This window comes from Betta splendens, chromosome 3 (genome assembly GCF_900634795.4).
Source record: "Betta splendens chromosome 3, fBetSpl5.4, whole genome shotgun sequence".
Classification (NCBI taxonomy): domain Eukaryota; kingdom Metazoa; phylum Chordata; class Actinopteri; order Anabantiformes; family Osphronemidae; genus Betta; species Betta splendens.
In genome coordinates this window covers 13706097-13727256 of record NC_040883.2, presented here as the reverse complement: position 1 = coordinate 13727256, position 21160 = coordinate 13706097, and the positions used below count along the sequence as shown (strand labels likewise).

Below are 21160 nucleotides of genomic sequence, written 5' to 3'. Positions count from 1 at the left end.
TTTTACTTATCTGTTGCCATCAGCGCATTGGAAGCTGGATGTCTTGGCCATCCTAAAGTTGGGACCCGCCCAGATCCCTCCTACTCCAGTGGTGGGCTGTAAGCGTCCACATCTGTGCGCGTTCACTTTTTAGGGATTTTTTTTTCTGTTCTTTACACCGAAATAGAAAATATACTACATCCACATAGACAGTAGGGATATATTCCACCATTTGCTTCAGAGCTATGAAAAGTAAAACATTCTATAAAACCTACCCAACAGTGATATGACCTGTACTTTCATGCCATTTACATCATGGCCTTAAGGTTAAGTTGTGATTTTCTCTTTTACATTTGATTTTAATATTGTTTGGACACTGAACAATGTGCAGCCTGTAAAATGTTTCAGCGTAGTAAAGACGCGTCCGTTGCGGTCCAGATGTTTGACTCACTAGCATAAGAAAGAGAAAAGGTTCACATTGTTTATTATTCACATTTTATAAACATTTTGGCCATAATAAAAGCATTTAACGGAGAGCATGCGCCTCAGAGTCGAAACCACCCGCCTGATTTCTGTAAAAGATAGACAGGACCATGGGCAGGATGTTTATACTGCACAATGTAAACATTTTCCCTGAGCGTCTTTAAATAAAAAATCAAGCAAAAGCCCCGTTAGATCAGCTAATACTCAATCTGATGCGAAATGTCCGTCTGCTCACAGCGTCCTGCGCGGACGCTGGACGTTTTTTACGCATCGATATTGTTTGGGCAATGCAGTCATAATATTTACGCAGGGACGCACGAGGAGAGAGGTGGAAACTCTGCCGAGCCGTGAGCGCAGAAACTCGGCTGCGGGACTTGAGACCGGCTCCCGCAGGCAGCGCGCCTCGGAAACAAAATCAGGTGAGAGCTTAATAATTTTCGCGTCCAACATCAGCAGCGTGAGTGGCGGTTTTAATGCGGTGCCGGGGGTAGACCGCCTTGACTGCTCGGTTTGTTTCATGTGACACGGCAGCCTATAGGAGGCGATTAGAAAAAACGAAGCTGAGCCTCGAGCGCCGGTGGACGCTTCTGCGCCGTAAATCCATTCAAAGTCATTTTGTTTATCTGTCTGTATCGAAAGGTTACGTTTTAGGTCAACGTGCAGCCTCCTCTACGTTTGTGCGCGACGATCAGTCCACAACCTAAAACTGTTGACAGTAGGTGTCTTATTGTTCCCTGGAGAACTACTTTGCTGCAGCCTCCGCATCTCGTGTCTCTCCGTCAGCTCAGTTCGATGCGCTCGTTCTGCTCCTGGTCTCTGTCGGGGTCGTTTTATTTACTACCGAATGGCTGCGATGGTTTATTGATATGCTCTTTACAATATGAGTGAGATGAGCACAGTAAATGACCAGTGGATGCTCATTTGTGCACGTTTTGGCCGGCGCCTAAAAAAGCTCTTTTTTGTCAATGTTTACATGTTTATTTTGTGTGAACTACATTTAATCAACCTTTTTCTGTATTTTGCAATTTTATCAGTGTCCAGTACCAGAACCCGAATAGATTTGTGTGTATAAATTGTATATATATTTATTTATTCGAGTTGGTTTGCCGTGGGGGAAATAAGAAAAACAATTAATTGTCAGACCTTCATTGTCAGCTCAGAAGGTGACAGACGTGCCACTGTTAGTTTTTGCTGTTTCAGAGGAGATTTGAACCCACGGATAAATGAATGTTAGTATTGTTTTAACCGGTCCCTGCTCGGCCACTCGCCTGGAGTGAGGGCCACACATTTATCAGCGTAACGGACCACCCAGCGCGCACCAGGGGCAGGCGCGCTCCCGTCCTCCCTCTCTGCCCACTGCATTTAATTACCGTTGATGACTTCATTCCATTAAGGCGCTTTTTTCACACACCCATTCGCTCCATGTCATGTTGTTCTTTCTTTGTAATATATATGCTTGTGTTTTTAACTTGGACGTCCATCCAGCGCCGCTGCCAGTGTTGTTTACGCAAACCATCAGCCTTGGACGATTATACGCCGATACGCGACTCCCCGCTGCATTCTTCTTTCCACAGCAAAACGCACCAAAATCTGTTATGCTTTTATTAGCGCCACATAGACAGATACAGTTGTCAGTGCGCAATATTTCCATTAACCGCTTTTAGCAGCAGTTTTTGCAACATTTTACAGGTTCATACTTGGTGAATGCGTGAGGACACGGATTGTTGTCGGTGGCAGATCACGCTCGTCATTACCGCAGCTTCCCAGTTGCGCCACTGCAGACAAAGTCATGCACTTTTCCATGACGTCCCCATTATGAAATATTTGACAGCGCTGCATCCTCAGGAATGCTCGGCCACTTAGGTGGAGGTGCACCGCAGAGTGCGCCGTAGTCTGCCTTTCCGGGCCGCCTCGCGCTTATTTAGTGCAGCCGAACAAATTCTGCACCCACTCACATCTTTATCGTAATATGTTGCATATTTTATGTTTTCCTATTGGTCATAATTATAAGCCAGCTTCAATTAAACTTGATTTTTACCCTACTTTAACATGACAAATATTTGAATGCAGATGTTTTCATAAAATCTATAAATAATTGAGACATATCTTCATGTTTAACATCATTTTTTTTTCAACTACAACGTTTTAATTATTGATTGTATTATTGCACATTAAAATCCGATAGCTATCAAGCAGCGTGTCCCACAGGCCACAACAGGCTATAGGGAGCAGGTCACGACATGGTTAACTTCAAAATTGTCGCTGCTTCTCGCCAATTAGGAGAATACCGGGTGGATTCTAGATGTGCGAGCTGCAGTGGTCATCAGTGTAATCTGATTTGACCCCAGAAACGGATTAAACTGTTGGGAGATAAGCCAGCGTCCAAAGCAACGGTGAGGTTTTTAAATGCTGGACTTGGATTAAAAAGCCGGTTTCCTCCGTTGGTGGTGAACGAAGGCCGCAGAAGGTCACCGAGCGGCCGCAGGGCCTTTGTTTGGACAACAGATCTGTCAGCTGACCGTAGGTTCATCTCACTTGAACTTGAATGAAGCTCTGAAGCAACTGCCACGATATTATTAATACTTACTGTCGTTATGTTATTAATACTGACATGCACTCACATTACATTAACATAACTTTATAATGTTTAAATAGGGTATTATACAACAGGAAACTTTTAATCTGCGTAATTTTGTTCTTTATTATTTATTCCGCAGTATTTGATGTTTGCTAAAATATTTATCTTAAACAAAGTAGAAATAAACTGTATGTCATTCAATATTATATTTTTGTAAAAGAGGAAAAAAAAACAAATTCAATAAGACTTAGAACCAGTGGAAATGTATTAGTTTTACATTTCATTTACATTTACATGATACCAAGGTTTACCTGTTTTGCTTTTTATTTAAATTGCACTTGAAATGTGAAGAACAAACATGTAAACAATAAAAATTATTCTTAGAAGATCACATTCTAGCAGAAAGACCTCTGCTTTATTATAAAATAAAGCAGCAACTAAATGGTGCAGGTTTGTCTCGCCTTAAATTGCAATAATGCTTAATTTTATCTTATTTAATATTCGTAGAACACAAAATTATTTTTGTGGCGTATTTGAAGTGGCAAATATATATTTTACGGTCTCCACCTTTAAGATGTGTCCTAATTGTTTTGTGTGTCCCGGATGCAGTGTCGCCTGTGTCTCACTCAACATTGTCGCCTTAATTGAAAACAGTGTAATGTCGAGGTGGGCACCCCCTCATCACTTTCTCTGCGTTGTAGGTGGCCGTGTATATTTTCGTTTAAGTGCTGTTTATGTGAACGAGAAAGGACGGGATTGCTAGCAGACCGCTGATTGCGCGCTTTTGGATTTGAAGTGTATTTGATGGGCACCACCCTCCCGGTAATCAGCTGCAGCACAAGTGCGCTCTACGGTTTTTTAATTTTCTTGGATATGTGTCTTGAGGTGCGTAAAGCTCACTCACAGAATCCGGTATTACCTTAAATCAGTGAGTCTGCTCATATTTGTATATTTTGATATTTGGTTTTTCCTTTGTAACGTTGGTGTTACACATAACCAAATTAATATTTTGCAAATGTGAATAAAGCCATGAATGTAACCGACTCATACAACTACTGTAACTTTGAATGCAGAAAACCAAATATCAGTGCGTACAGGTACAGTACGCTCGATGTGTTCTGGGGCTCAGGGTGTTTATTACTGGATCTTCCGCTTTATTTCATTTGCCTCACAAATGATTCAAGCAGATGACACATTCAAATAGATTTGTTTAATAAATATTTAATTTAGTCGAAGGTCTAATATTATTAAATGACCTCATTACATCTCTCTGTCTAATCTACCGCTGATAGTGAGAGTAGAATGGGACCTTTAATTTCTTTTGTGGACCTGAGGTTACGCGCACGCACATTTACCCAATATATTAAAATATTTTCATCAATCATCCTTTCATACGCGGCAGTAAATAGATATTTTATGATGCAGTTGGCTGACATCCAATCTCAGACAAACGCCCACCTGTCGGTCTCCGATGCGCACCTGCAACAACACAGTGAGGATTATGTAGACTTACAAGTTATCGATGATTAGTTAATACTTGATAGATTTGAACGGGCGATAAAGCATCTTAATTGACTTTGTATGGCGTTAAATACTGTGACGCGTCTCAGACCATCGTGCACCGCAGAGATAATGACAATTACCCGAAGTATTTGTAATTTTGTAGCTTAAATGACCATAAGTGGTGGCACGTTAATGCGAGAACGCTGCTCTCCACAGCAAATCGTCACAGGCTGAAGGTCCCCGGTGTGTTGTATTGTCCAATTAAAGAAAGCACTGAACCGCTCCGGCGGCCTGTGCTTATGTGACCCGTTAAAGATTCGGCTCCGTTTTCACATCCTCCCGCTGTACCTTTGACAGGTCCACGCTGAAGAGAAACATGTCTTTCAGACAGTGAATAAAACAATAAAGTCATATGTGAAATTCTTTCTGGTTTATTTTGTGATCGACGGTACCACATAATTACACGTGAAGGACGGCAGCGAGGGGATTTGGCCGGTCCGGAGGTTTCTACGAATTCCAAAGCGTCCAAATGCGGTTTGCAGTTGCTGGGAAAATGACCCAAGAATTAAATACCTGAAACGGGCATTTCAGCACAAAACACGCGAAGCACGAGCACACGGAAACAGCAAAACCTGTTTATCAGTCTTTAACGGCCAATGTTCCCATGCTGGGAATTACGCACGCTTCAAAGACAGTGTGGCCATTTTAAGAATCTTTGTTTTTGACTTAAACAATAATAGATTGTCAGGGATTAGACGGTCTAGTTTGACCTGATGTTAACGCTGTTCATATTCCTTTGGCAAAATAGTAAAAAACAGTATTTGACGTTATAGGTTTTGAGGGTGAATTAGCGTAATGTAGTGCAATAAAACAACAACAACAAAAAACATTTTTTTAACTCTTTCAAAAAGTAAAATTAGGTTAATGTAGAAGAAATATATTTTCTATAAAGTATTATTATGTCAGCTTCAGTTTCAACAGGGTTAATGTATATTCAATAAAATATTAATACATTACAACTATTAGCAAATTATTATTCAGATAATTGTGCACAGTGAAAAGCTTGTTTTCCATCTGGCAGTTACATCATATCATTTTATTAAAACCACTGCACAATATAATATGTTCCTTCCTGAAGAAAACTACTTAAGCTTTTCGTATGGACGTTTCCTCAGGAATCTGCTTCGCCTCCGCTCCGTGCTCCACTGTGGCCTTTATAGGATGATCCAGTCCCACACAGTGAGTGGGAGCGTGTTCGGTGCCCCACCCTGCAGCCCTGCACACCTCCCAGGGCCAGTCCATCACGGCCCGTCTGATGCCGGGAGAGACATCAATAACAAGAGCTGAGGCAGAAACCACAGCGGAGCGCACAGAGGAGAGAGGGAGCGCCGACGTGGGCCGCAGGCCGCTCCGCTGCAGGTTGGCTCCTTTGATACGGCCTCCGTGGCAGCTTGATGGGTGCACGCGGGGCGACATGGCTTCATACGTATGTGTTTACAGTGTATATATCCATGGTGTTTACACAGCCCACCAACTCGTTTTTTCTTTGCTCTGAAGGGGGATTTTCCTGCGGCAAGTTGCTTCGGAAAAAGCAATTAAGAATTCCCAAACAGCACACCACAATGGGAGATATCATTTCTGCAATGTGCGCTCCGTGTTCCTTGCAGTTTTTGCCTGGAATGGCCTGGCTATTTTTAATCTGTGCACAACTGAACCCACCTACAGACAGACCACAAGCTGAATGAAGGGGAGGGGGGGGGGCGAGTGGGCATCATAATTGCCTATTATGGAGCCCAAACTCCTCTGTTCTGCCATAAACAGCTTTGGTAGCTCACAACTTGATACCCGGTGCTCTAGCCGGTTTGAAATTAGAGCATATCCTTATTGTCTGTGGGAACGCGTAGCCAGGCTGGTGGTTGGAATCAGTCAGGAATGCTTTGGGATGGTAACTAGATTCGGGTGTAATGCCCAGCTCTCCGCAGCGGAACACTAGGGTGGGAAAAAGGCCGAGAGCATTTCCTGAGCGGAGGGGGTCCCAGCGAAGCGTCACACGCATGGGCATCATGTGACAGCCATCCTGCCAGGTTTCGCCTATGATCCCAAGTACAGAGGAGATTGGAGAGGAGTCTTTGAGGAGGCGAGGGGGCGGTTGGTCCACCGAGCGGTGCCGGGGAAAAAACGGGATGAAGGCAAAAGCTGGAGCTGCTGCATGTAGTGAAGTCAGTGGGTGATGAAGGAGGAAGTAACAAATCTCCTGTTTGTATCTGCATCTGTTTGTTTCACAAAGTTTGAACGTGTTTCTGACGGAGGCCGCCGCTGGAAGATGTTAGAAATGACCTGTGTTTTAACCCACACTGTGTCAACTGTGTCCAAATAACGTCCATGTGACTGTTATTGGCCCAAGGAAAAGTTTTTGACGCCAAACAGCGCTTTTATTGTGGTGAAAAAAAAATTAGGCCAAATCCCATTAGCATCGAGTAACAAAGAGCTAATTGAAACATTTACATGCACTTCTCAGCTCATCAATTTACCTCTGATTAAAAATGAAACGAAAAGTTTTGTTTTTCACTGTTCAATAAATCAAATGAATCTAGCTTTTCTCAGTAGCCTGTTGCTTTAACTTGCTCAGCTAAATTATAAAAAAAAAAAAATCTAAATACAATAAATCTGCCTCTTCGGACTCAGTTTACTGATGACGTACAAACATTGTGAAATGATTCCTGTGTCTGGATTAAAACAGATACTTTGTCGAAATGTGCTCATGTTCATTCACGTCTCTGGGAAATCCTCCACCTGCAAAGACAGTTGCAAACCTCCCTGCAGTGATTTGACATAGTCCTTAGAAAAAAGTCCAACAAATTTTATTGAGTCAGATTTTAACAATGCCATAATTGTAATTGTGTTTGTTTTTATTAATAACATCAGAGGGATCAGTGTACACATGTCTATGTCTGGATGCACTCGGTACTGAACGTCTGTATCTTCATCATCAGTACTGGGCTCAGAGTGGCTGTTTGTTCGGCTCAGCTAGCAGCTAGATGCTGTCTAGCTGTCTAGATGCTGATCCTCTGTCCCGTGGAAGGATCCTGGGAGGAATCCTACCCCATACTTGTCAAAGGGCTCTTTATTTCCACCTGCTACCGGCCTCTTTCCGTTGGTCTGCTCTATAACAATGGTGCAGGCAAAGCTGTGGAGTGCAGAGTGATTGATGCTGGACTGTGTTGGGCCCCTCTCCTGGCTGGGGCCTGAGAGGAAGACGTTACCCCTCCTTCCACCCAGACAGACCTGTGGTAACGCAGGGCTCAGGAGGGCGAAGCGCCGATCGGGCCCGTCTTAGACGTCCCGCTTTAGCTAAGTGCCGATCAACCCTAAAGACAAACTGGCAGAGGCGCGTAAACAAGTTTTCAATTTGCCACTCGGGCAGAATGACTAATTTGCGGCACGCGGTTGAATCCAGCTTCATCCCCTCCATCCGTGTCCAGCCATTAGTCTTCCTCTCTCGTCCCATCTGGGCCGAAGGAGATACAGGCTCATGCCGACTGAATTCTTTCCGTTTTGCTGAAGAGCAGCATGGCAGGGACGGTAATCTATCAGCGAAGGCTCTCTCCGGTTCTAACAGTGTTTCTTTTGCTCCTTCCTCCAGGCTGGAGTGGGCAGGCGTGCGGCTCTGGCCACAGGAAGCTGTGAATTCTTTGGAGAATGGAAGATGTCTTATGGGGAGACGTACTGGGCCCCCCACCCACCCACTTACCCACCCACTCACCGACCCGCCGTGACCCCTGACCCTCGCGTGTGTTTATATCAGACCGTGGAAGTGAGAAACAGTGATGAGTCACTCCGGCTGTGTGTTTACACTCCGGAGTCACGCAAGGAAGGAAATCAGCCACGGTCTGCTAGACGTGGCGAGGTGAGGGAGAATGGCTGCAGTCCCCGGCCTCGCAGCCATTTGCCTCTGAGAGCCACCATTCGTTTCACGCCATCTCCGCTGCGCAGGTTTTCGGCCCGACGGAGAACGGCCACATCAGCAGCACAGCGGGCAAAACACGCGGTCTTTACTGAGGAGCGGCTCACGTGTGCGTCCAGCGTCACCGCACTGATGAATGTGTTTCATTCCCACAATAATAATGACTGTTCACATTCAGTCGCTTTCTAAATTAACTCTTTTCTTAAGGATTATGTGTTATAAATATTATATATATTATATGTTATACTTAAATGTTTTGCATTTTAAAACAAAACTGAAATGACTGAAACTGGAGCTACACAATTTGCTGTGAACTATTATTAACCTATTTTTTTTGAGTGTTTTTTTTTAAAACAAAGTTCATTATTTCATTCATTGAATTCAAGTTAATGTTTTCCTGCAAAAAAAGACAAAACAATTCAGATGCCATATTTTTATTAGCTAGTTTAATATAGTCTGACATTATCAGAGATGAAGTTCATAAATAAATAAATATAGCAGTTAAATCTGTCTTGTGTGGTTATAATAATCAATTACTTTATTTGAGGTTGTGACATTGTGTTCTATAAATGGGTGGATTTTATGTAAGTGTGCCAGCAGAAGTAAGAAATTAGTTTTAATGATGATGACATCAGATTGAAGAGGTAAACATGTCTTTACACAGGCTTCACCCATGAAACTGTCTTGGCATAATTTCAGCATATTAATTCTAAATCTGAGCATCAACTTCCACTCATTTTGTCGTCAGACAACTTAGTGATTTTTTTTGTGATTCCTTCACATTAGCACCACTCACTATAGTTTCTATAGCGTAAAGGTCTGTTTACTGTGGCTTCACACACGCTGTCATTTGTTCCCTGAACGCGGGACGACTTCATGCTCCAGGTTGCACAACCGTTGTTTTCCAGCGACAGCTGCAGTTACAGCTCTCTGTAAATAAAAGTGACACTTTATTTCTTTGCATCATTTCACTGGTGCAAGTAACTTCACTGCTGACTGTAGTGAGTATCCTGTTACACACCCCCGTACGCTTTGCCACAATGAAAGAGTCCGCGGCTCTCATTTTGGCCGATCTCTCCTGAATTGTAAGTCCTGTCAGGGGGTTTGATTGATAGTTGTGTTTATCACCATATTATTAAGTAATCAGGCTCACCACAGCTGGGCCAGAAGCTCCTTAATTCCAGCAAAAGCACACGGCTTCATGCTAATTAAAGGTTTGGTAAGAGTGTTTATTTTTGTGATTTTTTTAAAAAATATAGTTGTCTGTGTTTTTATGCGAGCGCACTGATTGTTGCATTCGCATCCTCCCTGGAACGTTGAATGCCAACCCGTGGTGTCATACCTTCATCAAGAGGGTCACGGACTTTGGAGAGAGACTCAAAAACCAAAAATCAGCCCCCTGCCTCCGAGTACAGTATAATGCCATGTACATTAAGGTGAAGCCTGCAAATGGCGTGTCTGTGTATAACACAGGGGGTCAGTCGGCGCGTATCAGCAGAGGTTTCTTGCTTGGCTAATAGAGCCTGCGGCGGGCTGCGTTTGTGTATCGCTGAGGTAAACACAGTCATGGCAAAGTGGACATGCTGCTGAGTGTGTCCTGACTGGAGACAGAGAGCACTGTGGCACTGAACGGCCTGAGACACTGGCAGCTCTCTGGAGGCAGGGTTAATGTGATGAATGGCCATTTGGTAATGGGCCATGTATTAGGGTGAAAACGCTCTTTCTAAAAGCTTGAGCCGGAGCCATTGCTATGGGCAATTTGATTCAGGAATCAATCAGGTGGCAGATGTTTCGTGTTGGATCACACCACCTTGTCCTGCTCTCCCGTTTTTCTGTTTGAAGGCAGAGCTGCTTGAATAACCGCGTGGAGCAATCAAACGAAAATATAACTTCAGCGCAATCAAAAGCAGTGATACAGTATTGTTTGAAAATCTGACCACATCTGGCCGTTTGTATACAAAACCTGATTGATCCAAGGTGAAAAAGGTGAAAAATTAGGCCGGCTGCCATCGGACTGCACAAACTCAAAGTGCCAGCGAGAGCTGTACTGTACGAATCCTTGTAGGGCTGATTTACTCAGTGCTCACAAGCAGGACTTCAACTCAAGTCTGGGACTTTTTTATTTACATAATGAAACATTTCAAATAAAATATGTCAATTTATTTATATCCAAAAAAGATCTTTGGATGCTACAATGCAGATGTTATTGTATTTATTTATATTTATTTAAAATATGTAATGCTTTAATCCACTACTGATGTTTGGTTTTGGATGATTTTTTTATTTTTTATTAATAAATTTCCTCATGGTTTTACTTTGTTTGGATGAATCACGAACTTGGTTTTTGTGGCTCGACTGCAGGTCAGAACAATATTTGATCTCTATCTATTTAATAATGATCATTGCATACACAAATTCTTTTATGTGTGAAAGTCCTTTGTGGGAGTTAAATTTAGCTTCAAAGTTTAGTTCTGTGAAAATTCCAGCACTTGAGGACCTTATGATGAGTTGCGATGCTTTTCTGTGGTGGTGTGACGGCTCATAGAATAAACACTGCCAGAAACAAACCGAGCAGCATTGAAGCTGTTGGTGGTCCTGTTGTTTATAAATGTTCTGCGGCTGGTTATGGATCACTGTTCATACTGTCTGATTGTATAAATACGGAGACCCTGAATAATTCTTAACTTGATCAGTGATGGCTGCTGTGTGAGCTAGATGACAGTACTAAATGCTGGAATTAGCATTATTTAACCCAGACCTGCTGGATAAGTGGGCTGACATTGGTTTATCAGTGGAGGAGCCCAAACGATGCTTAACAAGTATTTGTCTGTCCTCTGGCCCAAGGTTAACATTTAATCAGTTTCAGCACAGAGATGGGGAAGTATTAAAAGTGAATCAGCCGTGATCTCACACTCTGTTTTTGGTAAGTGGGTAAACTTCATTAGCAAATGTTTCAGAGGAAAAGTAGTTAATGTGGCATTAAAACAGGAGCTTCTGAAGCGTTTAGTTCAGGTCTTCAATGGCAGTGAACATCTACGATTTTAATATTCAACACATTTAACACACCTTTATTGAAAGCAGTGTTTTTTCTTTTCTCTGTGTCCAAAGAGCCTCATCACAGGTGTTGGTAAGACAGACAGACAGACAGACAGACAGACAGACAGACAGACAGACAGACAGACAGACAGACAGACAGACAGACAGACAGACAGACAGACAGACAGACAGACAGACAGACAGACAGACAGACAGACAGACAGACAGACAGACAGACAGACACATGGTTCCACTTTGACGTCCGCTAATTCCAGGGAATCAATCCTAAATGACACCTATGGAATACACAGCGCGGAGTTCCCTCAGATGCAGATTGGTGGTGGTTTGCAGATGAAAGACAGTAAAATAAATAAAGCTGCGGCAGGCAGAACTCTTCTGTCCGCACAGTACGACCATAATGGGATACATACTGACATGAGGAAAGAAGTGGAGGCCTGCTCCTGTTTTCCTCGCCGTTGCCATGGAAACGCTGATGGACTACTGCTGCTAGGGCTGAATCTGTGCCTGTTGACAGTTGTTGGGAAAACGTTCTAATTGCTCTAAAGGACAGCAGAGAGTTACCTAATATTAGTGATTAGCAGAGAGCGGCTCTGGTCCTTGTCACTGACTCAGCTCGCTGCCGCTGATACTGTTTTAATCCTCAAACACTGTTAAATCACACTGGGTCGTATCAAATGGCTTTTTAACTTCCTCCAATCAATCTTTTCATCAGCTGCTGTGTCTGCGGTCGCCCGGAGTAAGAATAATAATGGTAAGACAATACTGGCTTGTCTCATCCTGCTGGGCTCATGCAAGACACTCCTGCAGGTTGCAGAGACCCCAACTCCCCGCACTGCCTGCACGGAAGTGGCTATTGCATCCTGCAAAATTTTACGTTTGCTGGGATGTTCTTGCAGAATGGCGCAAAATATTCGTTTCCCCAGCGCAACTTCGGTGTAGGCGCAGTTGACCTCTAATGGGTGCACACCGTGCGTCACCTGTCGTTACTGCGCCGCGAATAGCGTAACAAAGGGGCTGATGATCGGATAAATAACGCGTCGGCGCAAATAAAGAGAGAAACCAGAGCGGAGAAAAAGCGCGCAAAACAAAAGGCGCACGAATGAAAATAAAGCGCAGAGGAACAAACACGTGTCTTTTCCTCGGTCGTCGCTGAGGATTCGTGACTCTGCACGCAGATTAAGTGGATTATAATGAGGTTCACTCCTCGGACACAAGCTTCTCCCACCTGCGCCCACAACCAGGCAACGTCCCCAGTGCCTCCGTGGTAAGTTGAGCTCAAACGCTGCGTTCGTGGCCCGATCGTGTCTGAGTGTAATAACCAGCAAACAGGCCTGGTGTTTGTTGAATGAATCCGCCGAGTGGTTAAATGAACCACTGTTTCCTGCTGGTGTGAGGATCAGTGTTTGCATCCAGCTTGATGGTGTGTTCCCTATGTTTTACTTTGTAGGTTCTGGCTTTTCTTTGGCTGTCGTTCAGGTGTGTGGCCTCCAATGATGCAACAATCTTAATAAAAATACATTTACACTATTACACTATTTAGCATTGGTTTGTGGCTGTTTACAAATGTATAGATCCACCTAAAATGGAGGCGTTATCAAGGTTTTGTCACTGGTGCCACTGAGGTGATTTATTCAGATTCAGGTCAACTCCCGTCTGATGCTCCCCCACAAATCACAGTGTGACATGTGCTGAACCCCTCACCACACTCATCTCCGTCTCCCTCTCTGACCCCACATCCAGCACAGATATCACCTAGGAGCTGCCTAAAAGCCTGACTGACCAGAGGTCAGGTCATCTGCACCCGAGATTTTCTGTAATAAAGTAAAAATACTACCTAAAATCACAATTAATCCACTGTGGGTGTTTTCATTCTTTTAATGACTCCAAATCTAATTTCAAGTATTAAAGTGTTTGATGGTGGAGCTGGCAGTGTTTGGAAGCATCACGCAGACTGTGACCACCAGCCGTGCTGTGTGACCCGGGGGCTCAGGGTGATAAGACCCCCATAACTCTACTTTATCCCCCTGCTCATTATCATCCTCGGCCCTCGGGCTGCAGCAGGATGACAAGCAACGCTCAGCCTTCCTCAGCTCTCTGCAGCCTGAAGATTACCAGGGAGACAGACACCGAGGCCGAGTTTGACCAAACCCCAAACACTTGGCAGCTTGATTTACTGGGAAGGACAGTTAGAGATAGAGACGACCCCTGTAGGTATAGAAGCTGATTAATATAAGGTAATGTGTTTATATTGTGTTCTGAATGCTTTTCATCTTGGGTGAAAGTCTTAATTGTTTTGTTGTAATCATTTACCTGAATTCTCACTTGTGACGGTGACATGGCCACAGGTTGAGGGTGTCAGGTGAGGTCACGTGATGCGTTGGTTTGTGAATATGAACGTTTCTCTTTGACCCCATGCTGGTTTTCCTGGCCTCCAGCGTCTGTTTCACGGCCGCGCGTTTTTCAGCACGTTCTCCGAGCACCGAGGCACTCGACTGTCTTCATTTGTTTAACTTTCACGTCCCTGTAAGAGCATTTTTACGAAGTCAACCGCTGTCCCACCAGTGTCATGTGATTTATTTTACAAATTAACCAAACACCAGTTTATCATCACTCCCTGAAGGGACTGTCCTGGTGCAGTGCAGTTGTTCATCTGAACTGTGAACGCGCTGGAGAGTGTCTCTGCTGGAGCTTCAATCATTTATCTGCTTTTATGCTTTTATTTTGAAGGCACCTGCCTAATTCTACTGTGAAAAGGTCATGATTTAGTGTACAATATTGTACAATATTATATTACAGAGGAAAAATACTTTTTGGATTACACAACCTTAAAATAAGAATGTAATTTAGTTGTATTTGATTTAGGGTATGAAGAAAGGAGCAGGCACAACAATATGAAAAATTGTGTTCTCCGCTCAGATTTTGGTGGAAAGTGGGACGAGTAGACGCGCTGTTGTTAGCAACGGAGCTGCTCGCTCGTCAGATGTGGTTCCATCCCGGTCGGTCCGCAGGACTCTGCGTGAAGAGCCGGTGTCAGTCTGTCTGTCGGGCGGAGCTGTGTAAGTGTGGGAGACTTACTAGAAAGAGCTTGGCAGAGCAAAGCAAAGCGCTGGCGCTGGGCAGCGTTCCTGCTCCAAGCCTGAAAACCAATAGCCCGGACCCCGTTAGCGAGCGCACGCGAGGCGGACCCCACACATCCACCCCCCACGCCCCTCCATCCTCCCTTCCTCCACACCGTGCCCCAAAACTCACTTCTGCTCGTGCATTTTTGGGACGAACTCTCTTTTCCTCCCCTTGTTTTTGTTTGTCTCCCAGTCCCGTGTGTTTCTCTTCTCATTTACCGCTCCTTTAGTCAAGCTGGGCTGCAGAACACCCGTGTCCCAATACTGGGAAATTGCAGTGAAGTGATTCATCTGGCTGACCTTTTCAGCACGCATGCTTCTTGGTGCCTCCGTGTGCGTATGTAGAGCAGACGGGGGCGGAGGCGTGCAAATTTTCTTGTTTTATTTTCTCGATTGGCCCTTAACCAGGGGTCAAAGGTCGTCTTAGCACAACAGCCCTGACAAGATAAGCACCTGTTTCTCTGCTGGTGGAGGCCGGAGTGATCCTGTTACCCTCAATATGTAAACCTCTCAGAGGACCTGTACACACATGCATAAATACTGACGTAAACTGGGGAGAACACAAACGCAGCGCTCTCAGAGAAAACATTTACACTGTCAACACCTTCCACCCCCGTCCCGTCGGACGCATCCTCAGTCCGCATTACCTGCCTTGCAGACTCCTCATCAGGGACTTTGTTATGCACCACGGCTGACGCTCTGTTTACCTCGTTAGTGGAGAATCTGTAATTGAATGTTGCGAGGACGCTCATTACAATGCGAGCTAAGAGGAAAGGCGGCGTTTCCAAAAGGTGCTGGCACAGATGCACGTGTGGGCACGATGGCACGCCATTGGCGTATTTTTAGATGGTAAACCGCCTTCCTGCCACACTTTGGCACCCATAATTTGATCCACCCCTTGTTTATCCTGCCTGATATTTTTGTTTTGCTGCTGGTGGACGTGAGGGGGTCGCGGTGGTCAGACAGGACGCGGTAGCAGTGCGTTTCCCTCCTTAATCCGCCACGGCCAGTCAGGAGCGGCGTGATTAGCGACGCAGCTAATCGGACACGGCCGCAGAATGGCGTTGGCAGTAGCGAGTGCTGCTGATGATGACGACTCTGACGCCTCGTTAGAGACAAAGCGAACCAGAGGCCAGAGACGGACGAGGGGCCGTGCGATGAGAACAGTAGTAGTGAAATGAAATGGAGGCTGAAGGTTGTGTGTGTGTGTGTTGTGAGCCTGTGTCCTCCTGTTGAGGAGACGCGGTGCATTTTGTTTTCATTTTCCTTCCAGACGTCACGTTGTGCAGCAGCCAAAACTGGCAGACCTGATAAGGAGGGTCGGTCCCAATGAATGGGGGTCAGTGGTGGAGTGGCGTAGTGAGGATGCAGGCTGGTAGGACAGGCAGGGGGTCCGACGGGTCACCCAGTCACACCCACAGGGCGTGGAGCGCTGCATTGTTTCCAGTGCAGGCTGAGCAGGAACGACGGCGTGTCACCGTCAAAACGCGTTCTCACAATTGTCTTGGAGAATGTGCGCGCTCATGGATTTGATGCTCGCGTTGGCTGCAGTCGCCCTCTGTTGTAATACGTATTTCCGTGATTGGTCAGGTCACTAAGCCAACAGCAAACTAGCTTACGCTAAAAACCGGGGACTAATAATTGCACTTCATTTCTCACTAACGTATCTGTCGTCACCATCGTTATTGTCCACTGTGTGTTTGCACTTTGGATTTAAGTGTTTTTGGGGATTGTTTGCTTTTTGAACAGTAGCACATTTGTGGTTTGGGGCTTCAGGTGTAAAATAGTCCTGATTACTGAGGGTCACAGTTCCTCCTCTCGCTGGTTTTCCAGCTGTGCTGTGTCGTCGATGCTTTTGCTTAAGTTTGTTTCTTTGGAGAAATCCTGTCTACATCACTTGTACTGTCTGTACAGTAGCGGAGCTCAGTCGCTGTAGAAGCATCCAACCCTCTTCCACACATGATACAACGTACGTCTGCACCACATCTTTCCTCAGCTTCACTCCGTCACCAAGCGCTGCAGCTTTTGCTTCTGAACCTGACTGTGTTAATCCGACCTTCGATTTTTCCAACCCTTCCCGTTGAGGCTGCTGATTTTAGGGCCACTCAACGCACTGTAATCTGTTCAACTGAGCAGAAATATTTAAGGGAACTGTAAAAGGCGTGGAGATGTTTCCCTTTATGCACGGGGCACGACGAGCGGCGTGCTCCACGCGCTTCCTGCTCTTCACAGGCACTTTGCGTGTGCGTGATCTCCGTTCGGTGCCGGTGACTGTTTAATTATTTGCTGCTCCGCGGGTTTAAGCCTGGGCTGTTTTGCCATTAGGCCTCTGTGCCTCTCACACAGAGCCTCTGCCTGAACGCTCTTGTTACCGGGGGGAATCTGTCAGTGTGACGCAGCGCTGGTTTGTCTTGGCGGCCGCTCCCCCACTATGGGATACAGATGTTAACGGTCTGTGTGTGCGTTTCTCAATTAAAGCATTAATCCAAATCAACCCAAATGATCGCACGCGGCGCGGCGGCGACCGAGGAGGCCTCTCGCCCACGTTCTACCTCTCTTTCCTGCGTTCCATCCTTGTCCTCTCGCTCTCTTTCTTCTTAAATGTCCATCTTTTCTCACCCTGTGGCCTCTTTAATTGTCTCCATCACCTCTTCAGTTCATCAGTGTAATCCACCTCTACTCTCCCTCCCCCTTCTCCCCCCCGTGATTACTCACCCTGCATTCCTTCAGCATGCATCAAAGCAGCCAGCGCTAAATGTGGAAAAAGTGAATGTGGAGAAGACGAAGACAATAGGCCTCTGCTCTGTCCACCATTTTATTTTCCACTATTTCTAAGATCCGAGGTGTTTGTTTTTCTCTTTGCGTCGGCTATGGTACAGTATACCGTGTATTACGCAACTATAGGAGGCATGTAATTTAACACAATACCAGATTTCAGGCTCCTTGATGAAAGCCTTTCATTCACGACTTTTATGGGCATTGCAAACACTCACGATAATGTGACATACACACTAACCATCCTCCCACCCAACCACACACTGACGTTCACTCGGTCCGGGTCCCAAACATCCTGCAGCAGCTAGCATTAACTCATCATGTGTACAAACAACTGTCCCGAGGAGGCAGGACACGCTTCGCAGAATGATACCCACCTGCACGGGTCACGCAGTTCACGAGTCGGTGGTCTCACGCGTGCATTTGCTTATGGGCGACCCCGCTGTTCACACATGCACAACGCAGCGCATGCCGTCCTCCACTTCCTACTGTACATGTACATGTCTGCGAACGTGTTCAGGGCCAAGCAAGACTAGCAAATGGACAGATATAGAGAAATTCAGAGTAAACAGTCAAAATGTGGCTTTAGGCAGCGAGGGGATGAGCTCCATCTGGAGAGGCTGGTCCTAGATTCACATCAGTGTGTGTGTGTACGATGGCAATGAAGATGTCAGTGTTCGTGTGTGTGTGTGTGTGTGTGTGTGTGTGTGTGTGTGTGTGTGTGTGTGTGTGTGTGTGTGTGTGTGTGCGTGTGTGTGTGTGTATGTGTGCGTTCTTTTTCCCAAACTAAACATGGTTAACAGTAGCCTGCTGTCAAAACACCCTGCCATTCGACAATGGAGGCCGCTGTTCATTTCAAACAGGCGCAGAGGGAGAGAGCAGCTACTGGAATAACGGGAGGACGAAGGAGCGACTGTAGCAGTGTGGTGGGAAACACAATAGGAGAGGGAACGGGAAGAGGGAGATAAGGTACAGCAGGGGTGAAACACTGACCAGAAAACCAAAACCATGCTGATTATTCTATTGTGAGCAGGAGGGGGGTTCTCATACGGTGCCAAGAGGAAGTTCAACACATGGTAGAGCCTGAGAAAAGCGTCATTACACCCACTGAGGTCATAAAGCATGTGTGTGCATCTGGACGCATGTGTGCACCTCTGTGTGTTTACTTGCAAACATGTGGCTGTGTGTGTGTGTGTGTGTGTGTGTGTGTGTGTGTGTGTGTGTGTGTGTGTGTGTGTGTGTGTGTGTGTGTGTGTGTGTGTGTTGTTGGCGCATCAGTAACTTATCATCAACACAAATATTTCTATACGTAGCACATTTTGTGGTACAGGAATCCTCAAAATACAAGTTTTCTGCATGTTTGTGAAATGTTTTCATAATTTTTACGGTGTCAAGTTTAAAATGTAATTTAGAGACGGAGAAATTCTTTGTTCATGGCAAAAGAGCAAAGTGCCGTATGAAATTGTTAGTAAACAACGTCATAATATCCTCATAAAGCAGAGAGAGTTCACAACAGGACTCGGCTTGAGGAGTGAAACGTCTTGAGTTAGTAAGAGCACGGCAGCAGAAACTTTATTTATTTATTTATTTGCCCCAAACGGCGATAAAACTGCTTTCGTATTTGCACCTTCAATAACGGAGAATATTTCAGATACTGATAATAGTTTTTGGAGGAAAATAAACAGTTTTTATTAGTTATGCTACAGTTCATGAGATACTTTATTCTTTGTCCTGTATGTGAGTGAAAAAGTTTCTGTACAAACATTATTGATGAATTTGTGCACAGGACAAATGTAAACATTTAAAAACATTTAGTCATTCATTCAGTTTATATTTACTACATGATGGTTTAATAATTTCAGCTGCAAAAAAGAAACTATAAGTATATATATCAATACAAAAAATTAAATCAAAGTTTAAAAAAAATCTTTTATTTGTTATTGATATTAAATGTGGGAAAAAAATTTGCCCAAAATCTGCACTTTTGTTTTTTGTGTAAAAGCAACACTACACCTTAATCAAACCCTGAAAATGACAGAACTGCAGATAAAAGTGCAGTTTCCTTCTACTTTCTACTGTGAAATTACAGTAAATTACAGATTTCACGTTTTGATGAAGAATAAATTGTATAAACCGTTTTGACATGCGTGTTCCTTAAGAAGCAGTTTTCTGCTCTTTACATTTCATGTAATTTCATATCACGACATAAACTTCATATTTCTGTACGTCTCAAACTGTGTGAGGTATTGTTTTCCCGTTTCACCTCATCACTGCGGTTTTCTGCTGGATTACAGGTTGGAGACTGCCACCTAATAACAGGGAGCAGCAGGAGCGTTTTGCGGAAAGATACCTGATCCTGCAACTCATCCTGTCATTGTCATCTAAGATGCATGGCTCTAATTAGCTGTAAATACAGGTGCTTTTTTTCCTTCTCCTCCAAATTGTGGACTTTGCATCTTTCATTTAAGTCGAGTGAAGAGTCAGAACACATCAAAGATGCTCAAACATGGACAGAAATCGGGTCAAACGATTGGCTATTTGATTGAATTGCACTCTTCTCAGCGAATGCCGTTGTTATTGTTGTTATTTTTCTCTGTCGGAGGCCGAACTTGGCAGAAGCATCGGTGGACATTTTTCTCTGTCAGGCCGCAGGAGTCAGTACAGCAGAGCCAGCTGCCGAGGCTCACAGCCTGGCCTCTAATTAAAACAGTGGAAAATGAGATAACTCCACAGATCCATCACAGCCGCCATTGGCTGTCAGGGAGCTCGGGGGGCTGCCACCCACCGTATGTTTACACCAGGGCCACTCGGCCTCTCTGCTCTCAGGGTGTTTTTAGAGTCCCGGCCTGATTTTTCTAATGGGCCGAGAGGTTTTTTTAGCCTCCTTCCACTCTTGCTTTGCTGCAAACCTCTCTCGACTCCCACCCCTCCTTCAAGTGTTCCTGATGGGGCTGACAGAGGCTTGGGGTGGTGGGGCACCCCACCTCCACCCCCAACCCCCCCTCCCCTCCGTTTCCCACCCACTCTGCCTCGTTAGCCCTTCATTTATTAGACCTTAATGGAAGCTGGGAGTGCCGTGATGTCATGCACTGGTGCACCGAGAGGACAGCTCTTCTGTTGTTTTCCCCTCATCCATTTACATCTAGCACTTTTCCACGTCCATCGTTACACTTGCGGCGTCCTTCTCCTCCGTTGTTTTCCTCTTCGTCTCACAGTCGGGTTCAGCTTGGAGAGTCTCAGCTGCTCACTGAGGCTTTGAGAGTCACAGCGGTCTGGCAGATCTTTAGCAAGGTCACGCAGCGAGTGTGAGGGGGAGCAGAACAATTCATTTATGGGCAGAGACTCTGGACGTTCCTGCGCCGTCTGACTATTTTGCGCTAAAAGCTCTATTTTGACAGCTGCCATTTAAAAGAGAATAAAACTGCCGTTGTGATTAGAGTCGGGCGAGAGCTGTCTTCATTCTTGCTGAATAACGGCATGGAGTGTTAGCAGATTTCCTACGACCTCTCGTGCCAGCCTCGCTAATGATGCTAAGGCCTCTTCCGCAGCGTTTGCCAGCGCACCGCGGAGGAATCCAGCCACCGGCTCTGCTTCCCGTCCAGTCACAGCCGCGGTCTTTGGGCTGGAAGGAATGTGGAGGTAAAATTGAAGGACTCATCACAGCTGGAGACATGTTCGCAGCCCGTTAGCAGCTTTGAAACC

The 21160-nt window shown here is 45.1% G+C and overlaps 1 long non-coding RNA gene across 1 annotated transcript; it reads left to right on the top strand.

The window, feature by feature from the left end:
- Positions 1 to 9: 9 nt before the first annotated feature.
- LOC114852763 (uncharacterized) lies at positions 10 to 11062 on the top strand. Its single transcript, XR_003785444.3, has 3 exons — positions 10 to 881; positions 5719 to 5962; positions 8187 to 11062. It is a non-coding gene; the product is annotated as an uncharacterized LOC114852763 (long non-coding RNA).
- The last annotated feature ends 10098 nt before the right edge of the window (positions 11063 to 21160 follow it).